Source organism: Varroa jacobsoni, unplaced genomic scaffold, assembly GCF_002532875.2.
Source record: "Varroa jacobsoni isolate VJ856 unplaced genomic scaffold, vjacob_1.0 scaffold_431, whole genome shotgun sequence".
Lineage (NCBI taxonomy): Eukaryota > Metazoa > Arthropoda > Arachnida > Mesostigmata > Varroidae > Varroa > Varroa jacobsoni.
In genome coordinates, this window is record NW_019213333.1 from 467,347 (window position 1) to 486,485 (window position 19,139).

The following is a 19,139-nucleotide window of genomic DNA, read 5'->3' on the forward strand; positions in this document are numbered from 1 at the left end:
AAGCTTCCTATAAGACAGGCTCTATCCGATGTGTCGTCTTGCAAATGAAAACAAACTTAGTATTTAGAAAAGGCAACGCTTTTTCTGCTGCAGAATAAGAAGCTAATGGCACTTAGAAATCTGAGTAAGTGAAAAACTTAACCAGGCAGCACTTATGAATTTTTGCTGGATTTTAGGATCTTTGTTACTCTAGGGATTCATACAACGCAAAAAAATTGTCGACAGTGCGAATTTGAGTGACCTTAAAAATGACCGCCTTAACAACGCCGCCAAACCGAAATGTTTATGCGAACTCTGAATAATTTCGAAATATATATACCAATTTTAGAACCAAAAAAAATAGGCTCATATATGAAAGAAGCTTATCTATTGAATATTCACTTATGTAATGTTTGTTTCGTGCATAGGTTCTCCTTAATATGAATATCAATAACAGATCGTATTATCTGTTTAGGTGACATAAATACCTAAAAGTATTAATCTTTTTTATACTTTAAGTAAATTTGTGCAAGACATTATCAATGTGGAGCGCTATAACAACTAGATAAGCATTTAGGAATTAGAAACAGTTTGATGAACCACGATTCGAAATAAATAACCTTACAGTTAATTAACTGATAACCCTTATACGTATTAATATGTGTGGTAGACACTATTTACAAGTAATAAGCCTTGCGATGGCCAGACGCAGCACCACTGGAAAATGTTTCGGGTTGGAAGAAGCGTGAAAGGCTAAAAAAAATGGAGATTACCAGAGTGAACATGAAAAACGCTGGAGATAAGACGTCTGCTTAATGAGCAACAGAGCAGTTCCGGGTGCATCTGCCCTAAACAAATCCAATTTTGCGCATACACAGAGCCATGAAGCATTGTTGATCGTCGCTTTTCCTGAGACCTGCTGCTTTACGATTTGCGCTGTTTACGCCAAACATAGTTCTATTCTTGGTCAGACTGGAAGTTGATGGCAAACCGGCAAGTTATGGGCAAGTTGGTCTCTCCTATATGTCTTCATAAAGTCCTGCTTTTTTCTTTTGACAGTGCAAAGTCTGGTGTCGCCGTGCGGGCATGGAATAACGTCTTTTGCCCTGTCCCGCATAACATACTTTTTCGGCAGGCGACTGTAGTCATTTCTTTTGTTAAGTAAGACCGTCTGTTGCTTGCCAGTAGAAGATTTGTGGACCCTTTTGCATACAACGATCATGATGGACATCGTTGTAAACAACATGGACATAATCAAACTAAATATTTCTTGACATATAATTTTCTACTGCCTAACTTAGCTTCAACCAGTCGTTTGATAGCATTTGCAGTTATTTTGAAACATATAATATTATGCCTGCTGTACAGCGAATCCAGATGGAACTGCCGCGCAAATCATGCCCGAAACGTATCGTATAGAACGAAAAAAATACCTAAGTCAAGCTTCCTCTATCAATAAGCTACATCGACAAGGTTTGAAAATTCGGCTAATATTTTTTTTTCTAGGCCATCGGACATTCCAAAATACCATCGAGGGCTTTGATCCGGCATTAACTGCAAATAATAAGATCAGCTAAGATATAAAATAACATTGCACTGAGGTATATTTCTTGCATTTTTTCTCTGAGTTTTTTTTTTTAATCCTTTTCCTATTAGAGCTCGTGCCTTAGAAAAGACGAGGACAATGTGCTTATCACCGACGGGTACGATCTATGTGAAGTTTACAATATCAGCGGCGTGTTTTAGACAGTGTTATCAAAAACGAACAAAATTTCATTGAGAATCTTCACCGTCGTATTTTTTAATGGTCGTGTCCGTTTTTCTGCCGATAGCAAGTAGAAACGCTCGAGTTACTGACGTCCCAGAAGCCAGGCTCGGAGAGTTGGTGTCTCAGCTGGACCACGCTCATAATAAGTTGAATTAGTAGGATTACAACAATAGCCGTTGTGAAGGTACCTAATTAAAAACTTGTCTTATTTGGTTTATAGACGGCGGACCACTTAGCGTCAACATTTAGCGGAGCCGCAATGTATTCCAACTATCGACGCACGACTACGTCAATATATTGGGTTACGCTGATTATATGGTAAAGCGAGAATATCCTACTATTTGCCAATAAAAAAAATTGGATTCCAATTCTGCATCAATATATTAACGTTTGTCTGTTGCTTTTTCTCAGTGTTGTAAGGGTGATGCTTTTCTGCGTTTGTTTCATATGCCTTTTAAACTATTCCGTTGATAAATTGGTCGTCTCACATCGCATAAGCGAGGTGTAATGTTATTATTGAACAATTAGACTTCCGAGTATTTTCTCTATTAGTTTTTTATTGTTTGACTAAAATGAAGGCCGCACTAATTGCTCGACAAGGCATTGAAGTTCTTTCGCGAAGGACAAAATTACATGTTCGGGAAATGCAACTTGCTAAGGAACGCACAGAGTAAGATTAGGACGTTAGCAATAAAGGACATATACGCTGTTACGGTTAGTGAATTTCTTGTATCTTTTATGCAAATCATCTGATCTTTTTCTTGTTCTAATTTGTCAGCAGTTGTATGTTGACCTCCTATATTGGATATTCAACTATGGGTTTATATTAAAAAATCGGCTTTTCTTATTGAATGTTGCATCGTCAATTAATTTAAAAAGTCCAATAACTTTTCTTCTTTGTATTGCTTGTTTTTAGTAGGCTGCAACGGAACTTATAGTCGTGAGCAAAATTTATTTTGATTTTGACACTTTGGCTAAGTTGTAACCTTTGCAAGCCGCGTTGTTATAGCTAAATTAAACCTTGTCTAACTATAGGGAAATGTAACGTTCCTATATAAATCAATGAATTTCGACAAAACGTGTTCATAGCCAGTGGTGCAATTTATGCCACAAAGCGGCCTCATGTATAAGTGAGTCCAGAGGCGGTGGCAGGTAAACATCCACAATGCCCGTCCTGCAACGACCTTTGGCTTTCTCATGCACGAAATATCTAGATGACTGTTATATAAAATTCTAAGCCCTTCTCGATCATGAACGCAGATTTGCACAGCATCGATGTTGGTAAATCCGTCTTCTTAAAAAGGACCTTTTGAAAACATACTGGATTTGCTACGTTACGTCCGATCCGTTCGAAATACAGACGCCCAAGTTTAAATATGATTCAATCCAGTTTACTCACCCTTCCCCTTTCACGATTCTAAAGAACAGTTTTAATCAATGCACAGCATTGCACCATCACGTATTCTTGAGGGGGTGCGCGAAGCGTACACGCGTCTAAGCAATTGCAGTATATAGGTGGCCACTTTGCGCAGCGTAAGGTTAACAAACCTTCTAAGTCAATTCTGAGGACGGGTAAAAGGACGCAATGATCTGCATGAGCGCGAATTGTGAATGTTACTATTGGACGGCTTTGCGATAGAAAAATAAAACTATTTCTGTATACCTGATGAACAAATCATTTTCCTACACATAAATATAGGCACAAAGTATTTTTGTTAGCATGAAATTTTATCAGGACAATGTGGGTGTCGGCAACATTCTGCTAACGTTGCTTCTCAGCCCATTTTCGCTGCAGTTGCTATTTGCCTAACCTTTAGACGTGCAATGATATTTGTCAAGGAGGACAGCTCGCAGGCTTCATTGACAATTAAAGCCTTCTCTTAACCAGTGCAGAAGTGACACAGTATTTCCTGCTCTGGTTAAAGTGAAAAACAGAGTATTTCTAATGAGCAGTAGGCAAGAATATGTTTACAGGTATCATTGTAAGATACAAGAGCGTCATTCTATTTGCTTCTGATCAGGCCCGAGCTAGTACGGCAGGACCAAAAAAGAGAGACCACTTTGTCGTTCTGTCCCAGCCCTTATCCACAAATAGGTGGTTCGAATTTTACCTTGTTACTGCCGTTAAGCATTACCTAACCGCAACAAGACCCGATACTCTGTCGACGTTGGCCCATTCCTTTTGCGGTCCAAGGACAGGAAGGGAACCAGGTAGTCACAACTCGTAAACCTAAAAGCCAAACCACTTACGATCGACCCGGCTCGTAGACCAATGTAAATATATAATATACGTCTCTTTTCGGTGAAGAAAAGCTACGGCCTTTTAATATAGAAATGATTTTTCTCGTTCCGTCTTGTACAATCATTCGAGTAACTTCTGCAAGTGACAAGTTCGACTAGAGCGAGGAATAACTACTCTGTTGATATGATCTTACTATTGCTATGTATATGATATTTGGCTTCATTTCAGGGGTTTACGGATTAACGTCGCAGGCATTAGTCCATAAATAGACATGAATTTTGTTAATATAATATCATAGACCCCTTGTCTTGTTAGTCGCTCGTGTAATTCAGCTTCCTCTGTATCAAATCGTTAACTTAAAATAAAGAAATAACCTACTAAAACAATAGTCCTGTTTGCGTTAGGCCTATGCATAATATGCCCCATGTATACAGTTAGACGTCGATGCGGTATCTGTAGCATGCAAAAGCTGGCAAACATGGTATGGCAACAAGGCTCATGTTCGGTTACAGCTATGGTTTAGGGCTCATTCTCGATGTGAGAGTCTGTCTTGTCTGGCTGTTTTCCAACTAAATACATCATACAGTTGCAGACTAAATTATTGACTGGCTGAAACTTCGAAGCCGATGGCCTACGAGTTCAGCTGGGGGCGGAATTGAAAGCATCCAGCGTTTGCCTCTCAAATAGGAACCACTTTAACAAACACAGAGCCAGCGACTGGCACATCACAGCTATCGATCTTACCGTAGCTTCCTAACCTACTCTTCCTAGCAAGATGCTATTTACAAAAATTCTTCGTTATATTTACAGGCTTTGTTGGATAACGTCACGACACTCGCGGGGGTTCATTTATTTTATGACGTGGAGAGAGATGACGAGATAAAAGGGAACTAAGTTGAGACGGAATGTTGAACCGATCACAATTCAGTAACTGTTAATCCAAAGGTTAATCTTGTGGGCTTCTGGCCTGACAGTTTTATGAAGCGTGGGCTCGGTGTATGAGATGATGAACATGTATTTGTCCATTATTAATATTATACGTATATAATAAATGACTGCGCCACAACATTCATCGTGAATGGTCAGGCGATGCGGATGGTTAGCCTATTGATATGGTCCATTTCGATATGCGTCTTACACTCCAATGAACAACTGTTGCACCTTTGCAACCTTTATTAGGTAAACAACAGCCAATGGAGTGATATAAACTAAAGCTTTGGCTTCTCAGGCGAAGCGCATCTGCTATACTAATCGTCTTCATAATGTCATCCCCTTTGTATAAAAGAACCTAGTCCTATTCGCAACTAAACTAATGGCTCTTAATCCAAACGTCTGCTACATGTTGAGTAGATCATGATGGCTGTCTAGAACGGAACAAAACATCATACTTGTAGGGACACAATTGTCGAATTCAAGATCGACATTACTAATATATGCAAAAGATGTTCTGCTTTATGCGTAATTAAGTGTTTATTCAGTTATCTCCTACCAGAGTTTTGACTTCAAGTCTGCTTGTTTCACATTTCAAAATCAACTGTGGGCCTACTTTTCCAAAAACGCAAAGCTATTATTATTATGGAAATAATGATTTTCTGTTAGAAGATTATTTTGTAAAAAAAAATACTTACAGGACATGGCTAAATCGATCTGGGACCCGCATTTTTCTCTGCGTTGATTCTATGTACATGCGCCATCTGCAGGCCAAATACCGTAACGTCAGACAGCACAACCGTCATTGCAACGGTTCGACTGACCAAGCGGAAAATGTCCCATCAAATGTTTGATGGAGATTTTGTTTACAGGCAAAACTGCATTTAAAAGGAGAAAAATGTTTCACCAACTAATTTTCTGCAGCACGATCAAACTTTGTGACATAAAAACTTGCACGTAGCATTATAAACACGTCCAGTATAAACGTAACCATTATGCAATACGTTTCACAATATGGTTTCTAATGTGATAGCTATATATATTATGCGCGTTTTTATTGTAAACGTGGTTTTGTATTAATACGATCTTCCGCTCAATACAAAAAAACGCTTTCGTTCATGGCCTAAGACGTGTACATGAAGAGGCGGTGTGTATGCTAGCTATACAGTGACTCTTTGGAGCGATCCAATTCATTCCAACTTGGCAGAGCATAAGCCAGCATGCCTTGATGACAGCATACTAACGGTTTAGAGTGTTTTTGCCATGTATCGTATCATAATAACTCACCTTACTGGGGTTCCGTACACTATATCATATCAAATATACCCGTCAACATAGCGGGCCTCTTTGTCAATGGCTAGCTCATCGTTCGCGGTTATTGTTGATGCTGTCTCACTCGAACGACTCTGGTTATTTCTAGAATCAAAAGATAAGGCTGCAATCAAATATCAATACCTTATCAAAGGTTATCTATGTCGGAGTACAACAAGAATACTGGCTCGCTGAATATTCCACGTGCTTTCGATACCAATAAGGTCTGATGCCAAGGGTTACTTCTGTCGGTTAGTTTAGTGTATGGCAAGTGGCTAGCCATATCTGATTCCTACTCGATATTCTATAATGCTGATTTTATGAAGTTAGAAAACAACGGGTCGCTCGAACCGGATGTACGTATCGTCGTCGAAGAAGTGACGGTAAAAATGATCAACGAAAAGAAGTTGGTACGCTGTATGTGGTATAATGGCACATGCGTTAGGCATGAATATATGCGCGCCTATGCTTTTCGTGGCGTCATAATTTTCACTTTTGTAGTCCCTTTGGCTGTAAAGTACGTATTTGGTCTCGTGATCACGCAGTTTCTATGTATTCTCCATATGTGCGTATATAGGATTATTTAAGCGATGTATGTGGATAATATATTGAACGGAAAAGCATTTTCATCTTTATAAAAATGGAATGCATATATTACACTTCAAAGGAGTTTACGATATAGCTATAAATCGTGCATAGGTTAACGCGAACATATACATAATACGTACAGATTACGTTTTTTTGACTAGCCAGTCTTATATACCTCGTCATATATATATATATATATATATATATATATATATTCCTGAACCTTTCAGAAGGTGACTCAAAAAAATTACAAAAGGCCTTACTTGTCCTAACTGAACAGGTGGAAAAGGCAATGGGATTTGTTACGTGACACATTAATATTTCTTAGTTAGTGGGCGGACGATGATCAATAGGAAACGCAATTTTATTTGTTAGTTAGATGGAGCTGGGTTTAGAGCTTGTCACCGGTGGCATAGCACAGATCTGGAAGACAATAACAACGAAAAAGGAGCTCGCGTCTCTGAGTTCGAAGCCCCGTGAAGTTGAGAACGCTACTTGCTTTATTCTCAGACAGACTATAGGAATAAACTGGTCGTGTAGTTATGAAGACGCCAAACTCGTATTAACCTGGCGGAAAGTGAGAAGGAGGACTTGGCTTGAAAATGGATTTAGAAAGGGCTTGTTATTGAAGACCATTGCTAAGAACGTAAAAACATATGTGCGGATATAAACAGATAGGGCTCTAAGAAGGTCGACGAATGTGTCAGAGTAAGCATAGTTCTAATGGTACTAGCAAGCCTCATAGCGCTTGAACGGTTACGCCATACGATAAAAGGTGATTATAGTGTCCTGCGATTGTACTCAAGCTTGTTCCAAATAAATAAACATTCATTCTTTGAGTGAAAAGTTCTTGTAAGAGGCTATATGTAAAAAAAATCAGCAAAAATACTTATCCTTTAAATAAACGTCAGTAGCTTCAGTGTCTATCTATAAAGGGTGTTAGTTGCTGAAGACAGCAGGACGGTGGCCATGGAAGTCGGAATCCGCTAAGGAGCGTGTAACAACTCACCTGCCAAAGCAACTAGCCCCAAAAATAGATGGCGCTATAGCATTGTACTTATACTCAGCCTCTGACGTGTGACGCATCGGAGCGCTCAGAGAGTAGGAAGGTAATGTGATAGCATCGAAAGATGTTGCTGTGAAGCAATCTGGAGCTGTCACATGTGCAGATCTTGGTGGTAGTAGCAAGTACTCAATTGAAAACCTTGAGTACTGAAGTTGGGGATGGGTTCCAGGTGAACAGTAGTTGATCGTGGGTCAGTCGGTCCTAAGCTTATGATGAAACATGTGTTGAATGTACATAATAATGTGTTATCACCATAAGCGAAAGGGAATCAGGCTAATATTCCTGAACCTGCACACTGGGAACGCTACCGTGGCAACACAAGTACGCTCAAAAAGACCAAGAGATAGGCTAGGAAGAGTTGTCTGTTCTTTTGTTTTTTTTACTGTTACCCACGGAATGAAGTAAATTTGAGATATGGGTAAGGGTGACATAAAGCTGCTCATATTAGAGTAGTTTAGTTGATTCCCTTGGTCCTTGAGAATTTGAGCGTGGTGATTATCTTGGTGGCACTCCGTACTAATATCCGCGGCAGGTCTCCAAGGTGCGAAGCCTTTAGTGTGTCTAGATTAATGTAGGTAAGGGAAGTCGGCAAAATAGTTCTGTTACTTACTTTGGGAGAAGGGATGGCTCAGAAGGTTGATCCAGTTAGATTGACAGTAAAAGTATTTATGACACTGTGTTGTCGACGGATGGACTTCGTGTCTGTCTGGATGATGACCGAAGTTGCGTTTATGGACATTGTCAGCTATTTCGGTTTATGCTGATGTGAGTGGAAATTATCCACTACTTCAGAATTGGCACGAACTGAGGGAATCCGACTGTCTAATAATTACACTTTGAAAAGGCAAGTTTACCTCTTTTTTGTTTGTTGTTGTTTGTCTTTAGCCTGCAAAGAAGTAACTAATGCAAGTAAAGGATCTTAACCTAAACCACGTCATTCCACACGTAAGCGTAATGATTACGTTACTTCTCTACTCCCTCTCCAAGATTCTCTGTCAAAAGTCAATTGGCATAGAACAGCTAACATAAGTTGAACAATAACGTAGGCTTTTATGTTTATTTTCAGTGAAATTCAGGACAATAATATCTATAATTTGACGCATTGCATATCAGACTAATCTGCTCTGTTCCCATAGTCGCGTACACGTTCTGAGCTTAAGGGTGTGCTCCTAAATAGCCTTATTCCAGGTGTTCCATTATAGCTACTACCGTCCGTAATAACATCTGCAATAGAAATGAATGATATAGTGTGACATACCGTAAAGGTAAATAGATCAGTACCATTCGTGTGTTTTGGAAAGATGACAGAACTGTGCAGTGGAATAGAAAATTTAGCACTCATATATCTGATGCTATCTTTTTTGATCGGTCAGAGAGCCACTCGATGCTGACTTTAACATTTTACCTCTTTAGTGCAGTCCTCTATTTTACGGTACTTTGTTTAGGTATATGCATTGTGTATAAGTATTTTGCATTGCTGTCTATGTATAATAATAATAGGGCTGTATGGAACATAGTACATAATGTCATAACACAGAACAGGGCAGTTATATCTGGATTTTTTCGGAAGCCATTCTAAGATTATAGCTAAGCACAAATAGATGTCAACGATAATTGTTTGCATGTGCTAGAAAGATCATTTACGACGGTCATATTTAGTTCAATGTAGTCGCCATCCGCCCGAACTTCACGTTTAATTTCAAACATTCTTTCTTTCGTTCATACTTAATAGTAATCGTGTGTAAGGCGATACTGATAGATGTCAAGTCAGTAGAGCATCGTTGAAATATATAGAGATTCCAGCGAAATTAGCCTGTGGGCCAAAAGGCGCACGAAGATTTAAGAAAACTAATTATTGTAGCCTAGTTGGGTAAGCCAATCAGAGGTTAATGCTCGGTTCTTCAGTGGCATGATCAATTTTTATGTGGAAATCCAGGTGTATCAAGAATGGTTTTAAGCAACTTTGTACATTTTCGAGCCATTTAAGTCCAATCAACAGTGACATTTTTTTTTTTTGAAGAAATCCTCCTCAGGTTTTCAGGATGTTGCACGAAAATTGGCAATAACGTAGATCGTCGATTCCAAGTAAAAAAATATCGTGGTGGGAATTCGAGCGAAATAAATGTATTGCATAATAGATGATCATTGCTCAAAACACGGAAACGATGCGCTGTTTGCCACCATAATAAGTCTTTTTCTGCACAAACAACTGGCTATGTTTCAGTTTTCAAAATAGCTAGTGAACAAATGCCCACTACAACAAACAGCCCAATAAATCTTCGTCCAGATTTAAATGTTCTGCCCTGTATACACTTACCGTGCACGTTTAGTTCCCTCTACTGCCTAATAAGTTAAACTTTATATATTTTAGGCAATTTTAAGGGATTAAAGCGATAAATCCACTAATACAATCAAGCGATGGAAATCACTCGACCCGTAAGAGAGCAAACGGCATCACATGTCGGTCAGTTCCGAAAATGCAAACACTCAAAGCCAAAAACATTTTTCCGATGTACCTACGCTATACCCGGACGCTACTTACTACTTACTACTTACTTTTAAGACAAGTTTAATACCGAAAGTGGAACCTATTCAACCTGTCTTGCAACGTTGGCAACAACGTTGCCACTGCTCTGTTATCTTATGGTACTGTTCCATTAACTCGCTGCGTGTCGTCGTTATTGTCACGTTGCAGTTTCTCAATTGGCCTATGATATGTAACTTATGCACGGTTTTATTTATTCCATTACCTCCTTTTATCATAGCTTTACTATATATACAAGTCGTCCTCTATTGCTTATACATTTTAAGGAAGTAAGAGATGTGCACGACCCCTTTTACCTTCTATCGACGTCCTGTGTGTGATGAGAGCAGCTGGTAAAGCTGCGAAGTTTCCTTCGTCCATGCCAAACCATAAGTTCTCTTCTTGTACCCGCCGCCACGCTAGTCAGATTGCATCATAACAAGATAGACAAATCATCACCGTTTTCTGGCTTCTACGTAGCAAATTCGTTGCCACAAAACTTTAACTTGTAAAGAAGCTGCCTCGATCGCAAGCGTCAACAGGCTCTCGATCACATCATTCGCGGGCGTATTCATATATATAGATGTATATATATATATATATATATAGTCTGTGACAGCTGGACGCGGCGCTCAACCATGTACAAGAGCCATCTTGAATATGACAACGAGAATTTCTGATGCGACGTCCGTTGCCAGGCAAAGAAACGTTATTCCACAGTTGTTGGAGCCAGCAAATATGGATATACGACTATATTGTGAGCAGGTAAAATAGAGAGAAAAAAAAAACAGTCTAAGGAGACCTACAAGTCGTTGTAAGTGACACCAATGTCATACCTTTTTATAAACCATTTCAGTCGATTCTCAAGCTAATACGACGAAGGAGATAAAATTGCAGATCAAGATTGTCCACTTGCCGGAAGGGCGTCTATTCTCAGAGGGAACGTGGCTCAACATGGTAGAGCTCAAAAGGGAATGATAGAGAATAAAAAAAAAATGAAACTTACGATCGCCAATCAAACAATGGAGATCGACCTCTCCATAAATACCATTATTGTTACCGTTCATTTTTAAAATGATAAGCTTGTGCGATATAATTCTTGACCTTTAATTGAAGGTAATTTGGTAACAACCGTAGAACAAGCTCATTCTTAAAGAAATATAAGGCCCGTAAGTGGATTCTTGTTGGTATGGGTACGTAATTAAATATGCCATACCGTAAATGGAGAGGTGGGTGCGCAGCCACAGTTATAGTGGTGATCGGTAAAAAGGCTGAGGATCGGATTGATCATGCAAGGCATACGCCCGGCGAACTTCTAAGCCGACTATGCCTGCACCAGGACTATAAGCAGTAACCTAAATAAATATTTCGAGCCTTACAACCCTCAACTGCACTAGCATTGCGTGAGGCCATATCAGCGGTGATGCGCAGTTACTATCACTGTCTTGCAACGTCACTCCACGAATGGAAAAGACGCAGTATATTGTGAACTACTACATGTCCGCGTCATAACACTCGAGTAGAAACAGCAGTCTATTTACATAAGAGTTAATGCATTTAAAGTGAATTGATAGCTACATCCTAAAATAGTCCAAAAATGGAATACCCAGACCCACAACAACAACAGGTGATTCTACATTGAAAATTCCTGAACACAGGAAATGATAGTGGTATATCGGGCAAGCTTCATTTAGCTTGAACGGCTAGTGCCACAAAAATATAGATAATCAATAAAGAAGCTTATTCTATATTATTAGCACATTATGATTACCATTATCAGCGAGCAATAACATTCGTGTGATTTCTATAATCTATTTTTCAATTTATGTAGTAGTTAGAACAATGAGCAGGAATCCTGATTGGGACGCGTTTCAACTCCCCGTTCAGACATACGGGACACATGACTTCGGCTGATTGTTACGTTTAAACAAGGTTAGTGTGCTTTCTGAGAACAGTCGTTGCGCTACGTGTTATTGCTCGAAGTTCTTTCGGCGGATCGACACGTGATCCTTTCCCTTTCCATGTACAACCTATTTATATATGTTTTCCTCGCAAACTTTGCATCCTAGGTTTCGGTTGCATCCGTTTCCTAGGTGAAGACCCCCTAGCAGAGCATTCAATTTCTGCTGCAATCTACATATCCCTTGCGTGAGTGTAAGCACACGAAACGCCTTTTTCCACGCGACGCCAGAACCATATTGTGTTGCACCTAGCTCATCGCTTAAATTAGGCAGAACTCACCGTCAAATTAGTAGATGCCATTAGTGTTTTATACGATAGTAATAAAGTAGTCTTCGCATTTTTATCGCTATTTTCTAATATAATCTCCGGAATGAGTCTTTGCGATCGAACAGACTATTCCGTCTTCATATTTCATAAAGTCAGGACGAAACCTTAATGGTCGTGCCTATTTATCGTTATCGTATGCGTTTACTCACCAGAAGATTTTTGAACGCTACATCTAGAGGCGTCAGTTTGGCGCGTATCGCAAAAAGTAGTTTTTTAGCTGACTTATACTATCTTTTCGTTGCTATTAATATACCGACAAAGCTAGTCACAGGAATATTGGCACACTGTTTTTTTCTGGAGCTCTTGGCCTCTTCCGGCGAATTACGTGTGCTTGCGCTTACATTTTTGCATTAAACGGCCTTGAAATGGTCTCTAAAAATTAACGATGTATAATAGCGAGGCCAGTCACGAACACGAGCCTGTGAACTGTTATCGTAATGGTATTGGACGCTTCACTCGGTTCGCTGGGTTCAAATACGGGTAAAAAAGCTAATTCTGAATATGAGCCCGCTGAGTCGAGCGTCAGGCTCACGATTTTCGTTTCGTCAGTCTTCACTGACGTAGAAAAATGACAGGTTAGATTAGAACCATTGCTGCCTTTCCTACGTGAGCCTATTGTGGCTCATTTAACAGTGGCATTCTCCTCAAAAATATTATGAAAAATTATTGCGTCGTATCTAATGGCTGATGTTAATAGAATGAATTAATGAAACGATCGAAACTAGCCGAGAGTCGAATGCGGATACCCAAATATCTACATCAATACATGGCAGGTGACGAATGTCACCGTACCGTACCATTTTAGGCTGTCCCGATACTAGCACTGCCTTTTCGTGGTGAGGTTAACCGTGAGCTTTGGCCAAGCCTGATCTAGGACATGTGATTACGTCGCATTCATATGTATAGACAATCTGTTTTAAGTCTGGTTGTTTCGTTACGATACGTTTTGGCAAGGCCTCGATTGTTAAATACCTCGTAGGAGTTTCTCCAACCTTGATTCATTTTCTATCGTTAAAAATGTACTGATAAATGCACCTGCCATGAACCTAGAGACTAACCTGAAGGTCGCATAGTTTAGAGAAGGAAGGCCCCAGCCGGATTCGCCGTAGGCAGCGCGAACGTTCGAAGCTCTCCCCGTATAGCGCGGAGCTACCGATTCGTATCGAGTTCAATGAAGCACACTATACAGATCCAGGAGAGATGACAGCCACTGCAATAAAATAAAGTTGAATCAAGCAAGTGAGTTCTCGCTTGACCGAACACACGACGCTATCAGACGTATTGCGCAATGGAAAGCCTCTCTGTAATCTGTATTTCGTCAGGGAAAACCATTGTGCGTGCGTAGAGACAAAAACATACTGCGAATGCAAAATAGAATGTTATAAAATGGGCATAAACTACATACTATAAAGATATTTGAAATTTCAAAACGCCGTAAAGCTGACAATGGTCTAATCGAATGTATTGTACTTTACATGTATGTGTGTTATAGCATACGGAACAGGTCTTTACAAGGCAAAATTATTCGGCTCTAGACTTCCGAGCAGTTTCGACACGGTCTCCTTTAACCAGCGAGGAGCTAGGTACAGGCTCGTCTTAGTAGGGATGGATCTGAGGTTCTGTTTAGCAGGCTGTGAAGCACGAACAAACCCCGGGTAAACAAGCTTCCGAACAGGAAATGAAGCGAAAAACTAGTTATCCTCAGACCGAAACAACAACCGGTCATTCGCCCGATTGGAACACTGCCATTCTGATAACATATGCTAGAGCGAGAGAAATATCTCTCTGTTTGTTGCTAATTTACGCGTCTATACTACAAACAAGCAACTTTTAAAACATTGTGCTGGTAGCGTTTTTAACTTATGCTTTTGTATGTAACTAAAGCTTTGTCTATGCAAACGATATTGGTGTGGCAAGACACTGACATTAATCGGAAGCTATCGGTAATTGCTTTATTTCGTTTTTTAAAAGTGTTTCCTTCGTCGAAGGTGAACTCGAAGCGTAGCCCTTTCTATCAATAACATAACAAGGCATATCGCATCGTAAAGGAGATACGAAATAAGTCTATCAGTTCGTTTATGATATAGTTTGACGCGATATAGATTGACTATATAGTTATATCGTCAAATATGCCCTGACAGAAATACTAATTTCTTCGAACATTGTGTTTACATATGTAACTCAAGATTGATGCTGTCATTACGCCATAGTATAGCCCCCTCCGAACGAGATTTTCTCTAAATCTACGCTAAAATGCGTAGGTTGAAAGGGAAGTTATTATACATAGATGTACCCATTCGCTTAGAGCGTGCCCGTTGACGAGAAAATTCTTCTTACGTAGTTTTTATATCAACATAGTCTGGTTATAGGGGAACTTTCTTGGGACAGGTGTAAACTTGCGCATCTAAGGAAAGTGAGCACATGGAAACAGAATGCTACCTGTTATGTAACTGTTTGTCTACTGATCAATTAGAGATCGATGTTTAATCTGCGAAAACGTGCTTCCATTCCGCGTAGATTACGCTATACAAACATTCAAATCTGACCTTATTGAAGCCGAGTTGAAATGAATTTAGATATACATATATATCCAGGAGCTATAAGTCAAGCTCGGATTCATCGTGTTCTGTTCTACCAACCGTCCGAAGAAGAGCGAGATCGGATACTTTATCGTCGACATTGAATTACCAAAAGTCAATGTCAACGATAGAGTCGATTTGTGTGCTGAGTTTTGAGCACCGAATTGATACACCGGAGAAGCCCGACAGCTGTTTTCCGAAACACATTGAGAAAAGACGAAACATCAGTTGCTGTCGTGGCTCTGCGAGAGGGCATAGAGTTCGACGTAAGAGTAAAGGTTGAGAAGACAAGACCCGTACAGTGAAACTGAAAAGCTATACTGCGAACCCTCCAACCGTATGCCCTCCGTCAAAATATCGCCCTCAGTATATCGATCATGGCGCATCAACCACCGAGTCATCGATGGGGGTTGGTAATGCATGTTGCGGGAACGATGGTGAATCGATGGATTCACCCTCAATGAAGATACCAAACTAGTCCAGAGGAATCGCAACTAGTCCTGCCAAAAGCAGTCTAGACTCCGATGTTCCTAAGTTGTCATTGGTGCTACCCGAATATCAGCAGAACCGAACGCCGACTAATAGTATGCTTTTTCCCAACAGGAAAATATGTGTTGCAACATGAGCCTGCAAGCGTTTGCGACGCGTGTTGGTTTGTGGAGGAGAACCACGGAAACGCGTCCCTCTTCACTTTGTTCATCAGAAATCAGCGAATCCTGGCTAGGAGTGAGCATTAACCCTATAGGGCAAGGTGAACGGCCGTTATGACTACGAATATTGTTACGACAATAAGCTTCGAACCGTTGGTGGGTCTGGATACCTGGGTCTATTGCCATGGGCCTATACAGGATACCCCGGTCGCGCCGAAGACTAGCGGTTGAGCTATATGTTAGTCGGCTTGGGAATGCCACCGTGCCGGTACACAAAGAAATCACGTGACTACCAAAGTCTAGGGAGAGAACTCTAAAGTTCTTGACGCTAGAGTATATCGACTGCGAGATGGATGAGCTATTAATTCATTTTCTCATCTAACTCGTCGGTTTGGCACACTTTAATCAAGGTATGTTTTTACATCATGATGGTAATGTACTGGTTTCCCTTTCAGTTGGAAATAAGACTTTCCGTGGTGCTAAAATCTTCCCGAACGCGTGCTAAAACAGATTCCTACAGTAAACTCTACTAATTGACGCCAGCTACTGTGTTATCAAAAAAATGGTCCGTATATATATATATATATATATATTATAACAAAACCACGTGCTGCGGATCGTTTGCAGAGTAGCACTAAAGAGAAATATACATAACTTGACTGTAGTGTTGAAACTACGCTATTAAAGTTGTCTGTTTGTAAGATTGTTGCCGAATCTTCATCGGTGGATGCGAAGTCAAACATGCAGAACGAGAGTTGAATAACTTAAACTTATCAGGAGTATGTGACGAACGATTGCCTTCAAATATCATGCACAACTAAGCACAATACCTTCCAAAATCTTGAGAAACTTATTTGATTTCTCCACTTACGCGTTTGACCTGTCGCTTTCACAATACCATGTCTGGTCATCAGTAAGCATTATGTTTAGTGATAAACTTATTTTGCTCAAGCGTCAAAGATGAGCGCCACACTGGGGCTATACAAGATAAGCCCGGTTACACTCGATGGAGCTGATTGCACGTAAATTAGATTACTAAAACCATCGTAAAACAAATACTAAAACGTTGGTAAGAGCCACTGAGTAAATGTTGTGCGCTTTAATTAGGACTTCCAAAAACTACCCGGTTGGTTCACTACCGCTGTTATTGACATTGCGATAAAGCCATAAACATGGAAACACCTGTGCACGCTAAGATGAAGGCTGGGACCTGAATGACGTGGAAAAAGGTGTTGATGGCGCCTAGTATAAAAGAACGTCTGGTACATAACAGCGAGTTAGAGACAAGCTGCAGATTTCCTTTTCGAAGCTAGAAAAATAGCATTAGCCTGGTAGCCCGTACTCTTTACGCAATCGATATGGCGCTAGTGGTAAATTTGCAAGCTGTAGAATCGGACCTAAATTTGACCGTCAATATTCGTCGGTGTGTAACAGGCCTTACAGACACGGCAACTAAACCCCGAGATACATGCTAGATTAGTAGCCTGTATCTCGGGGTTTGTCCACACGCGTAAAAAAATTTAATGTGATTGGATTACGGTTGTTTGTCATGGGGGTTGTCCCAGTTAGCTTCAAACATAGCAAACGAACATTGAGTTCGAGGGGTATTTCGACAATTGCGTGGGTTGATCCGGATGAACTGATTCGGGAAGAGGAACGATCAGTCAGGAAAGGCATGATACTAGCCAACATGATGGTATATTTATGTACGAAAAACACGGAAAGATGAAAAAATTGCTGATTTAGCCGTTACGCGTACATCATTGGCGTGTTGAGATCCAAACGGACCATCGTAATATGACTATTTGGTTTTTTATTTTAAAATATTTTTTTGCATTCAGTTTATACATGAATAAATGAATTGTATGAAATTAAAAGCTATCGAGAGCTATGTAGCTTAATAAGGTCTAAAAGTAGCTTATTCTGTACCAAAAAAAAGAGGCCACAGGAATCACTCTTGAAATAGTTCTCTGGGATGGTGGACACACAGTTGTATTAGACAAAACTCAACAGTTTAGCCTTCTTGTTGCTGTCATATATATATATACATATATATAGAAGCACCTATTGGCTGCACATCAGTCGCTACTAGCATTCTGGAACAACGGCTGGCCTTTTTTGCTACGAGAAGAAAAGGTTCCCTGGGGGCTCTTCCGAGAAACCCTTCTTGCTTATGGCCATAAAGTGACGCTAGCGGCCAGGCTCGTTGGCGTCAAAAACTATACATGACAGCGCGTCCACATTCGTTATCTTTACACGTATTCAATCAACATAACTGACAGTGATTATATAAACTTTGTCGTCTGGCCAGAAGGGCGCACAGAGATTGTAAAGCTGTTTGGCTAACGCTTAACCGCTTGTCCGGCGATGAAGTCCGCTTTCAGTTCATTTTAGGACCATATGTCGGAAAATCTATGCTTTGAAGAGTCGGAATTATTTCGAGCTGTAAAAGACCCTTCTTCCGGAGTCAAGACCAGTACTCGCAAGCAAAGAGATCTGAGCAACGAATTCTCAAAACAAGGCATTGTTCTGACACTACCCCAAACAAGGCAGCTGAACGCAACCTGATCAGAAACAGAGCACCTGCAGGAAAAGCTCATACTGGCTCTTCGCTAGGCGGTATCGTTCAACGACTGCCCTCGTACCGATTCGTTTCTTCCATAGTAGTTTGAGGTCATCTTTCTCGTTTTCCCCAAAAGGCAACGGTAACGCTGATAAGCGATACGTTATAATTAAAGAAAACAACACGGCTTTAGACAGAACCACTGCTCCATGACAGGGTGCTTTACGCTGTTAGACGACATCAAGCGCACTTCGACGAAGTCGTCGCAAACATTATTTGCAGCGCTAGTGGATGCGAAGCGGCCATCGATTCAGCCCTTTAGATCACTTGGCTAAGGATACCGACAAATGTAGGTATATCACCAAATATCCTAAACTTATTGGTATCTATCCTACAGGGAAACAGGATCAGGATCGACGATGGAGTTGTCCTTCTTCTCCCAAACCATACGATTAGCTTGAGGAGATAAACTTAGTTGGTTACTGTTCTCAGTCTTAGGATCTGCTTGGTATGATTCGGGGCAGACGCGGCCTTATCCTATCCAGATCTAGTCATCTACGGGTGTAGCCAGTTCTAGGTAAAGCAATCCTTGATCAAGCTGTTCGTTGCTTCTTGTGGTGTGTGTGTGCTATGAAGTTTAGTCGTGATTA

The 19,139-nt window shown here is 40.4% G+C and overlaps 2 long non-coding RNA genes across 6 annotated transcripts in view; one reads left to right on the forward strand and one right to left on the reverse strand.

Annotated features, from left to right (window-relative positions):
• The first annotated feature begins 689 nt into the window (after positions 1–689).
• LOC147753511 (uncharacterized) lies at positions 690–2,073 on the forward strand. Its single transcript, XR_015311041.1, has 3 exons — positions 690–987; positions 1,486–1,580; positions 1,968–2,073. It is a non-coding gene; the product is annotated as an uncharacterized LOC147753511 (long non-coding RNA).
• A 6,837-nt stretch (positions 2,074–8,910) lies between these two features.
• LOC111260373 (uncharacterized) overlaps positions 8,911–19,139 on the reverse strand; it is a 17,561-nt gene continuing 7,332 nt past the window's right edge. For 3 of the 5 annotated variants that reach the window (XR_015311036.1, XR_015311035.1, XR_015311037.1), the window contains exons 3-4: positions 13,756–13,907; positions 8,911–9,108 (exon numbers count right to left, since the gene is read on the reverse strand). This is a non-coding gene — a long non-coding RNA (uncharacterized LOC111260373). The other 2 variants (XR_002680305.2, XR_002680306.2) reach the window with 2 other exon arrangements.